At 36.7% G+C, this 15,050-nt stretch overlaps 1 protein-coding gene and 1 non-coding gene across 2 annotated transcripts in view; one reads left to right on the forward strand and one right to left on the reverse strand.

Moving 5' to 3' along the window:
* Positions 1–15,050, reverse strand: part of LOC106663424 — a gene marked incomplete at its 3' end in the record, with an annotated part of 108,966 nt that overhangs the window by 36,572 nt on the left and 57,344 nt on the right. The gene's annotated exons all lie outside the window — the stretch shown is intronic.
* On the forward strand, positions 11,166–11,238 carry Trnad-auc. Its single transcript has one exon. It is a non-coding gene; the product is annotated as a tRNA-Asp (tRNA).

The following is a 15,050-nucleotide window of genomic DNA, read 5'->3' on the forward strand; positions in this document are numbered from 1 at the left end:
GATTTCAGAAAAACATTTTCTTTATCGTGCCAACGTTTCGATCTTTATTTCGATCATCTTCAGGGCTCAAAGTGTTTGTTTAAAATTAAAGCTAATATATAGCTATACGTAATGTATAGCTATAGCTAATAATTATAGCTAATAGATTGCTAATAGTGAAATGTAAATAAGATGAATGTAAATTTTCGTTCTTGGCTGCTTCTTTTGCAAGTTCGTCTACTTTGATACCTGCATGCGCTATTACCCAGGTGAGGTAGGTCGAACAGGCGATTTCTCTTATCAGCTTCCTTAACTTTTCCTCATTGCTTCTCATAATCTATTGGGATGTTAAGGTTTTAAATTGTTTAGGGATGGTCATGATTTGGTTTGACATGATAGAAACTTGGTGGCTGACGTTGTTATAACTGATTTACTTTTTTCGAATTGAGCTTTATTCGTTAAGTATACCAATGCCTACTCCTTGAGTATTACAACTCTACAGACTGCCAGTTTAATTTATTGTGGCAGCGTTCCGATTTTCCCTTCCATAGTAAAGTGCTGTGCAACCTACATTCCCAATAATTCTGCTTCCATCGGTATAAACAGAATACTCGCAAACTTCGACTTCGGACAATAGGAGTATTCATGATGTTTGTTAGATGTTAACTCCTCTTAACTCAAACAGAGAAATAGCTGGTAAGATCATGAACATCCCCTTCTTTTTTCTTGGCATGTTAAATGTTAATTTTTCTGCAACGCTGCGCGTGGCGACTGGTAGAACCAAAAATAAAGCGATAACAGTCTTTCAAGGCTGCTTGTTGTTTGCTATGGTTTTGTTTTGTATTCAATTGTAAGATGCCAGAAGTTAGTAAAAAAGGAAAATTAATCAACTCTGTCGTTCAAAACGCTATCTATGCACTCGAAAAGTACTAACAAATGACAAACTTCAATTCGTACCGACAAACCTTACATGTATCCTAACGTCTAACAGCCTACTACTTTATAGGATAAGATAAGGTAACTATGAATAAGAATATAATGACAGGTCAAAAATTAAATGTATAGGCCTGATTTAATTAATCTTGTAAAAATGAACAAAAAACAGGTGTTAAATTCATGGCTGCCATGCTGGTTACCTACGCACTAAGGACATGAAATGTGACTACACCTTTGCTTTAACATCTAATATTGACCCTATAGTGTTAGATCGAGCAATGTTAACTAGCCGATTTTTACAAGTTTACGTCATCATTTTTCTCGATCTAACACGACCTGTTATCACCAAGATCGAGAATATCCCTAATGTTTACAATAAGTCCCAGATGGGGACGATCGAAAGGTCTAGATTTTTTCTAACTAAACCAGTTTTAGTGGACCAGTAAAACTAGTTGATTTAATAAGTAAGAATGAAGTGTACCTTCACTAAATTTCTCCGTGGCCATTTCATTTGTCGCCGAGAATCATATAGATTACACGACATTTGAAAAATGGCAAAAAAGAAAGAAAATTCAAAAAGGTGGGGTTGAGATGGGAAGTTAGTGTCCGAGTGGATCAAGGTCACGATAGCTCAGGTGGTAGAGTAGCGGCGTATCAAACCGAAGGTCGCAGGTTCGAATCCCGCTTGTGACACTGAATTTTTTTATCTTAACTAAAAACCTTAATTAATTAAAAGATATTAATTGGTCAAGCGGACCACGAAACTAGTGAATTTAATAAGTTTAAATGAAGTATTCCTTCACTAGAGCTCCCCGTGGCCATTTGATTTCTCGCCGAGAATCACATAGATTACAGGACATTTGAAAAATGGCAAAAAGGAGTGAAAATTCAAAAGGTGGGATTGAGATGGGAAGTTAGTGTCCGAGTGGATCGAAGCCGAGATAGCTCAGGTGGTAGAGTAGCAGCGTATCAAGCCGAAGATCGTGGGTTCGAATCCCGCTATTGACACTGACTTCTTTATCTCAACTAAAAACCTTAATTAATTGAAATTTTCTCTAACGTTAATGTTTCCTCAATTCAGTACGCCGGTCCAAATATATTTTCGCTATAATTAGTCACCAAAAAAATGTCAACTGACTCTTGTATTTGGATGTCAATGTCGTTTGGAAAGATATCGTTTCATATCCCATTATTATTTTAATGAATATTCTGCAATGCACACTTCTTCGTTTTCGTACATTTTATTTTTTCTTGAGTGCTGCGTTCCAAACTAGTGATGCATACGTTAACCTTTTTTATGGCAATGTAGGCTTGTAATGTTACAAATACCACCTCTATGTTTAATTTATGGATTTTAAAAAGAGTCCGTTTGTGATAACATCTTTCATCGGGAGAAGTTTACAGTCGCCAAGAAATCTCAAAAATATAAGAAACCATTTATTAAAAACTTAATTATGCACATTTTGAGATATACTTAAGATATTTTTGGATGGTGTATATAGAGTTAGTTGATGCTGTGTGTTGGTCAAGTAGGCGAAGTCATGCTGAGCCGGCGTTGGTCACTTCTTGTGTCTGCCTTCACTCTTGGTATTGAAATACAGAAACGCGTTTTTGTATTGCATTCTTCAGTGAGGAACAGTTCGACAATTGAAGGTCCAATGATGAAACGCGTTAAGTTGTTCAACAAACCCGCGAAAGAAGACTGACCAAATAACTGATCCAACGCCCGTTCAGCATAAGATTGCTGTATTGATTGTTAAATTAACTGTAATAAAGTGATCCATAATTTGTAATTAATATGGGCATTGATGATGAAAAAAATTCAAAGCTTTGGGGATGACATGAACGTTTGTATTTCATCCTGACCATACCGAGATCAAGATTATTCCTGAGTGAAAAATTGGTCGATAAATCATACACTTTTAATTGAAATAACAATACTCATAAACTTGGGACAGGCGCTCCTGGGCATTTATTTTCAAGGATTTTTTTTTAAATTCCTTTTAACAATCTACTCTTGTACCTTCAGCGTACATGCGAAACCTTACAGCCCTTTGAAATACGATATTACTAGAAATCTAGCGTATCATCTTCACCTAGGTCCAATATCCAGAAAACGATATCGTCACCGGTATTTAAATAACAGTTAACGGCCTTTTTTTGCACAAAAAATATATAACGTATATCCCGTCATACAAATTACATAGAACGCGATATATTTTTCTAATGAGTTAAAAAAGTAAAGATTTCTTCAAAGATTTCTTGAAACAACGACAACAGCATTTAAATTTTAACATTAAAAATTATGTGAAGAAAACTTTAAATTAGGAAAACTCCAGTGTATTCACCATAATTTTAAGTCTTTTTAAAACCAAAATTTTAATATTAATTTTATGTTTTGATAAAACAAAGTGTGTAAATATAAGTAGTGTTTTTTCACTTTGGAAACCTTGAAGGGTGGAAACTGTTAATTTCATCCCTTAATTATTTATTTATTTTTTTAAACCGGCGCTATCAGAAGTGAAGCATTACACCCCGCTTACTTTTTCTGCCCTTCCTCAATGAATGGACCTGTGGATTTTTGATACAAAAGGGGGTGTTGTTTTGTCAGATGAGCTTCTAGGACGCGTCTCGCAGCTATCGGCGCATCATCTGCACGTTCGCTGCTTTCCAGCCCGACTTATCCGGGTACGCAGTACTTTTTCAGTGGTGCTCAGTATATCTTTCAAAAATAGGACGACGAGTAGGTCTACCGAGAATTCGCCTTGAATTGCCGATACCGAGCTCAGTGTGTCGTCAGTACAAACAAAGAATAGAATTGTTAAGTAAGTAAGTGACAAGCGAAAAGACATGTTCTCACGCCAATTGAATTTAATTAAGAAAACATGAAGTGCAATTACGAAAACATGTCATTTTGTAGAGGAGTAAAATTTATGTAATCAACCTAATTACAATTCAGGCTGCGAAATTACAGTCAAGGGAGAATCTTCTAGAATTTCCAGAAATAGATATGTCCACCGAACATAATGCCAGTTGGGTTATGCCTAGTTCGTTTTGACATATAAACAGAACATTTGGGTGATAATTCATTGCTACAAATTAAATTAGCATTGGATTTGGAGCAATAATCATAACACCATATTTTTTAATATACACGGCCCATCAAAAAATTCGGAAAAAATGGTTAAATTCGTACATATGCATATTTCTTCTGCATTTTAAGTCACAGACCTGCGCTAGAAAGTTTTACGCTGAATAAGATGGTTTTTGAAATATTTTCGTTGTTTCAGTCATTCACCAGTAAATTCAATAATTCTTGAACATGTTAATTAATACCTTTAAGTTCACTAATTTCGTGGTCCGCTTGACCAAATAAATCATGACAATTAATTAAGGTTTTTAGTTAAGATGAAAAAAAGTCAATGGCACGAGCGGGATTCGAACCCACGAGCTTCAGCGAGAATACATTATGAGAATAATGTACCTAATTTTTGTTGTCAACTAATAAATGTTTTTATTAAAAATATGACATGTGAGATGTTCTTGTATTACTGCTCTCCTTATGTAAAAGAAAGCAAATTTGTTAATCTCCCCGAAAATTTTGATGGAAAAGTCATTGCATAAGCCAGAAAATGAAACAAAATGCTAGTGCCACGAGCTGGATTCGAACCTACGATCTTCGGCTAGATACGCCGCTGCTCTACCACTTGAGCTATCGTGACCTCGATCCACTTGGACATTAACCTCCTATCCAACCCCACCTTATGAGTTTTCCCTCCTTTTTGCCATTTTTCAAATGTCGTGTAATCGGTTTGGATTCTCGACGACAATTGAAATTTCCACAGAGAGCTTTAGTTAAGTGTACTTCATATTAATTCTTTAAATTCACTAATTTCGTGGTCCGCTTGACCAACTAAATCTTTGAAAAATGGCAAAAAGGAGGGAAAACTCATAAGGTGGGGTTGATATAGGAGGTTGATGTCCGAGTGGATCGAGGTCACGATAGCTCAAATGGTAGAGCAGGGGCGTATCTAGCCGAAGATCGTGGGTTCGAATCCCTGTCATGCCGTTAACTTTTTTTCATCTCAACTAAAATCCTTAATTAATTATCTTAATTAATACCCTTTTTACGAAAACCTTAAATTGACATGTGGAACAGAGAAATCTTTTTTGTAACGTATAGCAATCGATAGGAAATTTTGATAAGGTTTCAATTGATCACCTTCCGCTTTGCCAGATTTCTCCACCGTTTTCGAGTTATTTGCGATTTTTGGGCAAAAACGTGCCTATTGTGCAAGAAACAATTAGGGACGATGGAAAGGTGCTAGTGTCATTTGTCACGACAGATAAGTCAAAAATAAAATGGAAGAGTGAGAAGTGCAGTTTAGGTTCCAGTTCAACCCAAAACCATTGATATGCGACTACGGAACATCCTCATTTAATTTTCAGCAAAACTTATTGCTATAGGGTGGGCGCTGGAATATGCAAATGGGCAGTTGATTAAGAACATTTCTATTTGAAATATATAGCAAAATCTGTTGGACACTGAGAGAGATCCCATTTAGAAAGGATGAATATCCAAGGTAAGATGCCTGGCGAGGATAAGATGCCATATAGGGATCGAGGGAAATGAGGAGGTGGCCAAGAAAGATACAATTGAGGAGATAGTAACAGAGGTGAAGAAGATACCCAAAGGTGATTTGATATCTAGCCTTTGAAGGAATAAACAATGGGAGCAACAAATAAGAACCAGTGAGAAAGGAAAATTTTGTATTTAATTAATAGAGTCAAAAGATGGGACGGACCCATGGTTAAGACAAAAGTTAGTAGGAAAAGATTAATGTCGTACTATATGTAGGTTGAGATACAGACATGTCATATGTATTTCATACCTGTACAAGCTAAACATAATTAGTTCACGACTATGTAATATATGTGAGGTAGAGGAAACACCAGAGCATATGAACTGCCCTAAATATAGTAAGCATAGAAAAGATATGTTCGAAAAAATGGTATGTCCAGATACTAAGTCTAGAAGAAATAGAAATATATAAATATATGTATAAATTTTTAAAAAAGACAAAATTAAATTTTGATAGCAACAAATGAATTGGGACTAAGGTGATAGTCGGGTCCGGGGTCCCTTTGGTGGTAGAAATTATCCAGATGGTGTATGTGTCTAGTAATTAATTATTGTATCATAAAAGCTGTATGGAGAGGTATATTGCCAAATCTGAAGAGAGCTGTGGTGTCGCAACCGTGGCCATTGCTGGTCGGTTGCTTGAACTTGGACCAGATTATTAGAATATCTGGCTGTGGCTGAAAGAAAAAAGTAATCTGGCACAAGCCGGAACTTTGAAAGAATCTCGAGATTTGCCCTTACTTAATTCTTTCCTGGTATGTGTGGTGAGTAGTGACCGTTATATATTACGCAGGGCGGATGACCAGGACCCGAGGGGTTAAAAGCTAGGTAAACCCGTACCCCATGAGTAGTGACCGTTAGTCGATAATTATTCAGAAATCGTGAGATCCGGTCTGGTGTGATGTAGGTTTCAGAAAAACATTTTCTTTATCGTGCCAACGTTTCGATCTTTATTGAGATCATCTTCAGGGCTCTAAGTGTTGCCAAAGGGACACACTTGAGTTCAGGGCACTCTCAACACGACACGCACAAATGGCACAATTACACAGAAGACAAACACTTTGAGCCTGAAGATGATCTCAATAATGATGAAAACTTTGGCACGATAAAAAAAATGTTTTTCTGAAACCTACATCACACCATACCGCATCTCACGATTTCTGAATAATTACTTTCCTGGTATATTGGACCAAAAGATGTATATCTGATTAAAAATCGGATTCTTCTGAAAAATTAAAAAATAAAATTAATTTAAAAAAGGAATAAAACGATGGTAAATTAAACAATGGCAGAAACGAAAAGGTTAAAAGGTTAAATACTTAAGTCCACTAATTCGCTTATAAACCTCAGAATTACTCACTGTCGAAAAACCTCGTTTGTGCCAACTGAAAATTTGCTGTAAGGAAACCTATTTACATTGCAGAATTGATGAAAAAATTCAGAAAAAATAATAAAGCTGAAATTTGAAATATTTTTAAAATTCTAGTTGATATTGATCGACCTCCGTAGTTTAAATTGAATTCACCTGTAAATGACCTCAAGAAGATCCAATACATCAATTTATTTTTAAAATGTTAGATTGGTAACTGTTAATAACTACAAACTCCTGAAGCTTTGCAAATTGCCTCAAAAGTTCTCTATTCAATTACCTTCTAGAGAGCCACCTTTTGGGATTGCCCTACTGGAAGCCCCAAAAAATTTGCAGTTTTTTGAAAAAACTGTCGTCGTTAAAGGGGAGTACCTTCAATTTTTCCAGGAAATCCGTCTGGTTCTTGAGTTTCGTGTCAGTTCTTTAATATTCAATTCAATCAGTTTGCTTTATATTAACAGCTGACAACTTCCTCAGGTTGGTGAATTAAATTAAACCTCCCAGGACATGGGATTTACGAACATTGTTTAAATTGATCAAATACATGTAGGATATGGAAAAAAGTGAATTTATACAATGCAATANATATATTTTTTTTTATATTCAATCAAAGTAGTTTTTTGCAATGTATAAATTCACTTTTTTCCACATCCTACATGTATTTGTTAAATTTAAACAATGTTTGTAAATCCCAGGCCTTGAAGATGATGTCAATAAAGATCGAAACGTTGGCACGATAAAGAAATGTTTTTCTGAAATCTACATCACACCAGACCGCATCTCACGATTTCTGAATAATTAATGAAAGTGAATGTCATATTCTTTTTCATAAATTTCATAGCCCTTTGTAGTTTTTCTTTCAACTTTTTTTTACATTTTCTATTTCAACGTTATTAAAAAATACCAACAATTTGTTTTATTTATATTGGTTAGTTTAGAATTAAATATTATTTATGAATTCACATATTCAGCTTAATTATAATCCTCTTGCTATCTTATGGCTTTAACGCTCGTGTTTTGACGGTTTCTTGGCTAAGAGCTAAAAAGTTACCTTATTCCATTTTTAGATCTTGAAAAAAGAACTATCCGCTTAGCGATTGATGATTTTTTAAATTAAATTTTACCAGTCACGAAAAATCACATTTTCCTTATTAGGATCGCACATTTCCATCAAAATCATCAACCAATTTTTATGACATATTTTTAGCATTATATGGTAGATGTTTTAGAATATTTACGGCTAAGGATTTGTAAAATTAATGTACTATTTATGAGAAAAGAAAAAAAAATTCTCGTCAAATTAAAACAAATTATTTTAGAAAAATTGCATTAGCTTTATTTCTTTGATTATATTTTTGTTAATTTCCATTGAGTTTATCTCTGAGGCATAAGAAATTTAATTCTCTTACGCAATTGAATATTACGGTTAAATGTAAAAATGTACTTCACGTCTGTGAACGTGCATCTCGTCCAAACGCCTTACGGCATTTACGGTCGAACCACTCTCCGTCCATGACCAAACACAATATTCCACTTCATTACAGATACTCTGACAACATACTTGCCTTGCTGAACATCGACGCCGGAAATGGCGTTCACTAGTCCACCACAAACATAATGTTAACACGAGAAGTAAAACCAAGAAACACTTGAGTTAAATTCTTTTCCGGGACCTCGTGATGAAGCAAATCAAACAGGAATTTGAACAGAATTTAGCAAATTGAGATACGTTATAATTTGAAAAATAAATAATATTGTATATTATTCAATACTAAAAACAAAGTATAGAGAAGAAAAAACTAATGTTATATTGACTAATTTCGTGGTCCGCTTGACCAATTAAACATTACAATTAATTATGGTTTTTAGTTGAGATGAAAAAAAGTTAATGGCACGAGAGGGATTCGAACCCACGACCTTCGGCTAGATACGCCGCTGCTCTACCACCTGAGCTATCGTGACCNTGTCCGAGTGGATCGAGGTCACGATAGCTCAGGTGGTAGAGCAGCGGCGTATCTAGCCGAAGGTCGTGGGTTCGAATCCCTCTCGTGCCATTAACCTTTTTTCATCTCAACTACAAACCATAATTAATACTAATGTTATAGTACAATCGCAGAAATGGGTTGGGTTCTTGGCGTCACCCTTAAAAATTTTCTATTGGTTATTCATGGTAAATCGCGTTTTTTCATGAAAATTTTGTAATGAGTATGAACTCAAAATTGAAACAAACAAAAACAAATCAAAGAAAAATGCAAAGAACCTACATTGTAAAAACAAGAAAAAAATCTTTATATTAAAATGAACTCTTAAACTAAACTTAAAAACTTAAAATGCAAAACCAGAAAGGAAATATGAGATTTTCCTTAATGAGACTATAAGCTATTTACGTGATGTTACCAATCGTATTTCTTACATTTTAACAAAACTTTCTCTCAAACCTACGAACCAAAACTAATTGAATTATAATGAGCTCCCTGGGCTACAACATTGTTTTTGCGTACCTAGAACTTAGGACAGCAAGAAGATACAAACAACTATATATAGTTTTGTTTAAACTATCTAGTTCTCCACTATTTTTCAAGAACGGATATATGTAAACTCCCTCGCAGCTACGATAATATCATTAATTAAATTCAATATCAATAATACACATATAAACATATAATACAACATATAAAACAATCATTACATTCTATATATCAAAAATTTCTACATAGTCTAATTCTTCAACAATTAGTCCTTCTTTTCCCTAATTATCTCCGTCGATGTAATTCTGAAAGGATAATCAGGCCGAACAATTAACCATTTTTTTCCATTGTCGGCTACTTTGAGGTGAAAACCCTCCTATAAAAACGGATTTGTATCCCTACTTCCTTCCTCATCCTTTCAAAATTCAAAGTATATAAACAAAAAACATTAATATCTCACTGTTACTATCAACACCACATCCAGTAATAACACATGTACACATAAAACAAGCACTTTGAGTGAGTACATGTACGTTGAATGAGTATAAAATTTCTATAGTTTTATACATTAATTTTTCACATCCTACACGTATTTAAACAATGTTTATAAATCCCACGCACAGAAGATGATCTCAATAAAGATCGAAACGGTGTCACGATAAAGAAAACGTTTTTCTAAAATCTACGTCACACCAGACCGCATCTCACGAGTTCCAAATAATCATTTGTTTATAACGTTAACGACAACGGACCGGCTTACATTTTTTTCTAATTTGAGATTAGTGTTTCCCGAATTCCGCGGTATGTAATGTTTTTACAATTACGAGGCCTCTCCGATGTCGATTTGTCTTCTGTTGTATAATTTTGTGTATCGTTCGTACATATTTTGTGAGCACTTAACATGTTATGGGCGACTTTCTCCCATAAATTTTCGTTATTTTGTTTGAGACTGTTATTTTCATTACCTATTAGGTTCCATTTTATTTCTATTGGCCCTTTAACTTCATGCCGTATGAATAGTTCAGAGGCGGTAAATTTTGTCGATTCGTTATGTATGTATTGAGCATTGTAAAACACCAATTATTTAACTGTATCGTAACTATAATTATTTAATGGTTTTTTGTTAAAAATTCTCAAGATTATGTCTTTTAATAGAAGGTTCTTATTTTGCCATTCTCCGGTACTGGTAATAAAACTCTGGGAATTCCTAGATGTTAGTTAGACCGTACAGAACGTTTGGCTATTTCCTTTTCGAAGTATTCTGATATATCATCTATTTTATCTATTTTAAAAGAGAATCCGCGACTACCTTATGCTTTCCGGGTATGTATATAATATCGAACAACAATATCAAAGTCTCTGCAACCGGAATATTTTCCATTTTAATTTGTCCCGTTTGATTAAACAACCATTTGAGGCTTTCATTGTGAGTGAATAATTTAAAGGGGCCAAAATTAAGGTCTTGAAAAATACTGCATGGCATAAACGATCGTTAAACATTCTTTTTCCCGTATTTGTTCCCTTCTTTTTGGAAGAGCTTTTATCTCTACTAAAAACCTTATTTAATTCAGAGATATTAATTGGTCAAGCGGACCACGAAACTAGTGAATTTAATAAGTTTAAATGAAGTATACCTTCACTAAAGCTCTCTGTGGCCATTTCATTTGTCGCCGAGAATCAAACAGATTACACGACATTTGAAAAATGGCAAAAGGTGGGAAAACTCATAAGGTGGGGTTGAGATGGGGAGTTGATGTCCGAGTGGATCGAGGTCACGATAGCTCAGGTGGTAGAGCAGCGGCGTATCAAGCCGAAGGTCGTGGGTTCGAATCCCGCTCGTGACACTGACTTTTTTATTTCAACTAAAAACCTTAATTAATTCAAAAATCATTAACATATACTACATCAAGTAATGTAACATTTCGACATAAACAGCTATTTCATTTTATACTTCTTCACCTACTTCTGAACATCCAAAGTTCCTCAACAAAGTTAAACTCAGTTTGAAAGAGGAACGACAGCCGCGACATAAGGCCCATGTAAAACAAGTCAAATTGAACCAACAAGACGTCAACACTTGTGGCCAGCAGTAGCAAAACACCACTATCACTACATCGATAAATATGAGGTGTAAGTATATATATATATATATATATATATATATATATATACTGGATGTATATGGACGATCTTCATGTGTGGACTCATCATACTATCGGGCAATGGAATCACCCGGTGTATCTTCGCACGACAGTAACTTGCAGCAGCTGCCGCCTCCAAAAACCAACACTCTCCGAATTTTTCTTCTAGGGGTGGAGGAGTTATAATGAGATTTCTTTTAAACAATTATTTCTCAATGTTTAGGAATGTGTCGACTGAACAGTTGTCCCTTCTTTTTTCCTCGTAAATAAAGAACACTGATTCTTTTTCTAGGACCGTTAACTAACAGCTTTTATCCGAATATATAATTGTGAGAGAATAATCTAGACCATCTAATCTCTGTAACTAATTGCGTTAGCAATAAAGATTCTTGGGGGCGTCGGTGGCCGCAACGGTTTAGGCGTTGACACGGCACTCATCACTGTAAGGTGAAGGTCCCGGGTTCGAATCCAGCGGCCCTGCATTCGAACCTCACATACTTACAAATGGTCTTTTTTTCGTAAACACCGGTAACCTGAGGGTTTATATGACCTCTTCTATTGCGAACCTTCGTAAAAAAAAATATTTAAAAAAAATAAAAACCTGCTTTACAACTCCTCAGTGATGCTGATAGGTATAAATGGTCTGAAAGTGTTGATGATTAGTTTCGGTGTGCGAATCGGTGAACTTAGTAACCGGCGTAGGGCCACTTATTTGGTCAGTATCCACTCGTGGGTTTTTGATATTATTCAAACGCGTTTCGGCACTGTGCTCCATCAGTGAGGAACGGAGGAACATAGTCATTAACTGAAGAGGACGCACTGCCCAAACCTGTTTGTTTAATCTTAAAAACCTTGAGTGGAGACATGAGGTACTCGCATACTCGGTCATCCTAAAAAGGACTCTGAGGATCTTTAACGCTCGCACCAACCTATTCGGCCTTATCGGACGTTTTGACACTCAAGATGAGAGCTGACGCACCTCCGCATACGACAGAATTGTTTTTCAGCCGCAGCGTTGGTGTAGAGGCAGCTCAGCCCCGAAAAGCCAAGACAACCTCGCTCCCCGCTTGTCCATAAAAAGTGACCGGGCCTGCATTGAGCGTCAGACCGTATGCCGCGCGCTGGTTTTATGCTACCTATGCTGAAATACATCAGCCCGGTCTCCCACGCGCTCCCTAGCTATCTCCCAGAGTATTGGGGCTTCCTAGCGTCGAAACTTCCGGATCCGCTCTGACCACGGTTTCAATTAAAGTGGAATTTATAACCACTCCGTAGAGGAGCACCGCCTAAGGTAACTCCTCCTGTCCAGTTCAGCCTACACCTGCCATGCGCATTCGAGAGACGCCATAGGCTTACGCCTTGGTGGTCCGATCCTTCGCTGTCCCACAAGGCAAGAACGACGGTCATACGCACAGCTGTGCAAAGCATACTCGAGTAGGAGCAACCGATTCACTACTCGTTTCCATCATCCGCCATTACTCACGCATTCGAGGGACTTTCCAGCACAATCGTCGCGTCCTCAACGTCTACGTGCTGCCATCCAATCCGCCGTATCCTTTGAGGCCGGGTATAACGGTAGTCATACCCAAGTTTCGTGGTCACAGGTAGAAGACAACCTCTTCTCTAAGTTCACTCCAGGCGTCACGACAAGCCACCACGAATCCATTCCACATGGGCTGAATTTTGGAACATTTTTTACCCCGTGGTACAGATGGTCATGCACCCTCTTCCGTCTATGCAGACAGGACCTCTGATAAGGCACATGCCGACCCGAGGCCGACACGGGTACAGCTTGTGCTTTAGAGAGGTTGCCACGCCCTCTGGTCTGCACCTTTATTTTGCGCCTGGATACCCCCCTTGTAACCAAAGGTTGAGTGGGGTTCACAGGATAGAATGTAGGAACCTAGATTGAGAAAGGGCCGTGGATGAGGACTCGAGGTGAGTCGTTTCGGGGTCTCGAGCCTCAACCATACTATACCACCCGTCGTCACCGTAGTACCACATTGAGTGGGCTACCGCTCACAGGGTGGGTGCTCGAATGGAGGCAGACTCAGTAAGTGAACCCATGCTGTTCCTATATGGGACTGGAAGGGTGGTAGTCTGATATTCCAACATCCGCCTTATGCAAACTGCCTAATTCATAATGGTTAGTGCTCGATTTTATTAATTGTGAGATGAAATCCGTTCTTGTTACAGTAAGTTTCATAAAACCCTAACATCGTTAATTGTAAGAAAAATCTTCAATGCTCCAATAGAAGCCAAACATGCAAAAATACGGTTAGTTTCATAAAACCCCTCACAAAAGTATCAAAATCCGGATTAGGTGTACTGCAATGTAAACTATTACAGCTCAGATCAAATATTAAAGTTCGTTGATTGATTAAGTCTCAGGGGGTACTATAGAAACAGAACGGGACAGAATAACTATTCAAGGGCACGGTACAACAACCCCTTAAATTACAATCAATCAGCACAAGTATTAATAGTGTAGTGAAACATTGAATTTATGTAAATATTTTATCATATGGAGAATGCGACCATAATCCATAAAAATTACATTACACTATGTTATTTGAGTTTTGACAAGTACATGGAGATTAAAATAGTAGGCAGGTGACTTCGATCCCTTCGGGGAAAAATGGCAAAAAGGAGGGAAAATTCAAAAAAAGGCAGCGTTGAAATGGGAATTAGTGCCCGAGGGGATCGAAGTCACGATAGCTCAAGTGGTAGAGTAGCGGCGTATCAAGCCGAAGGTCGTGGGTTCGATTCCCGCTCGTGACACTGACTTTTTTATCTCAACAAAAAACCTTAATTAATTGAATGTTTTTAATTGGTCAAGAGAACCACGAAAAATAGTGAATTTAATTGATTAAAATGAAGTACACTTCACGAAAGCTCTCCGTGGCCATTTCATTTGTCGCCGAGAATCCAATCCGATTACACGACATTTGAAAAATGGCAAAATTAAAAAAAAGGTGGCGTTGAGATGGGAAGTTGGTGCCTGAGGGGATCGAAGTCACGATCGCTCAAGTGGTAGAGTAGCGGCGTATCAAGCCGAAGGTCGTGGGTTCGAATCCTGCTCGTGACACTGATTATTTTATCTCAACTAAAAACCTTAACTAATTGAATGTTATTAATTGGTCAAGTGGACCACGAAAAATAGTGAATAACAATAAATCTGAACTGCTATTTAATAAATGTAGGTAAAATATGTATATTTAATTTGGAGAATCCTGGTGGCCGAATGATTAGCGCGTCCAAATCGTGTCTGAATGCTAGACTTCGGCAAACATTTTAAAATTTTATTTGAGTTTAATTTAGAAAATGTTTTCTAGACTGGTTCTCACTCCTTATCCGCGTCGCACAACGGATAATTGGACTTCCAACCCTCGTTTAACGCATAATTTATTTTACTTTCTTTTACATACTCCAATATTTATCAAAAGTATTTTTGAAAAAAAAAATGTTCGCTCTCTACATGGAATCATGCAATGAAACCATTCGATTATGTAGGA

This window comes from Cimex lectularius, unplaced genomic scaffold (assembly GCF_000648675.2).
Source record: "Cimex lectularius strain Harlan isolate CLEC.00 unplaced genomic scaffold, Clec_2.1 scaffold292, whole genome shotgun sequence".
In the NCBI taxonomy this organism is placed as follows: Eukaryota; Metazoa; Arthropoda; class Insecta; order Hemiptera; family Cimicidae; genus Cimex; species Cimex lectularius.